Genomic DNA, 1,031 nt, shown 5'->3' on the forward strand with positions numbered 1-1,031 from the left:
CATATTTATGCATGTACGTATACATAACAACAAACCTCTCTCTATCATTCTCTCTCTCTCTCTCTGAAACGTCCATTTCATCTGATGTGTGATACTCTGTGTGTGTGTGTGTGCGTGCGTGCGTACGTGGGGGTTTCCGCAATCGCCATTTATTTCAATTACTCTTGTGAGGATATTCACGTAAATCATTTTTTTCATTTAATCCCCATTTTAATTTTCATAAAAGTTTCCAAGTACCAATGAGGCTTTTTGGAGCATCTTCAATTTTCCCATTCATGAGAGGCGCCCAGTCATCATTCATCTGAGAGTCCATCTACAGAATGTCCTCAAATTTCTATACAGCATATTTTGCTTTCTTTCTTCCAGTATATAAGCAGCAATTTCATTCCCGGGCAACGCCGGGTGCCTCTGCTAGTGTATATATATAAACAATTACACACACACACACACACATTCTTTAATTCTTTTATTCTTTTATTTGTTTCAGTCATTTGACTGTGTCCATACTGGAGCACCAGATATTCTTTTATTCATTTCAGTCATTTTGACTGCGGCAATGCTGGAGCACTGCCTTTAGTCAAGCAAATCGACCCCAAGACTTATTCTTTGTAAGCCTAGTACTTATTCTATCGGTCTCTGATGTTGAACCGCTAAGTTACAGAGATGTAAACACACCAGCATCGATGTCAAACGATGTTGGGACTCATACACACACAAACATATACACACACATACATATATATATATATATACGACGGGCTTCTTTCAGTTTCCGTCTACCAAATCCACTCACAAGGCATTGGTCAGCCCGAGGGTATAGTTGGAGACACTTGCCCAAGGTGCCATGCAGTGGGACTGAACCTGGAAGCATGTGGTTGGTTAGCAAGCTACTTACCACACAGCCATTCCTGCACCTATGTATGTATGTATGTATGTATGTATATATATACACACACAGATATACATATACATATACATACATATATATATATATATATATATATATATATATATATATATATATATATATA

General features: G+C 37.6%; 1 protein-coding gene across 2 annotated transcripts in view; it reads right to left on the minus strand.

Moving 5' to 3' along the window:
• Positions 1-1,031, minus strand: part of LOC106881348 (uncharacterized) — a 51,325-nt gene that overhangs the window by 36,978 nt on the left and 13,316 nt on the right. The gene's annotated exons all lie outside the window — the stretch shown is intronic.

This window comes from Octopus bimaculoides, chromosome 9 (genome assembly GCF_001194135.2).
Source record: "Octopus bimaculoides isolate UCB-OBI-ISO-001 chromosome 9, ASM119413v2, whole genome shotgun sequence".
Classification (NCBI taxonomy): Eukaryota; Metazoa; Mollusca; class Cephalopoda; order Octopoda; family Octopodidae; genus Octopus; species Octopus bimaculoides.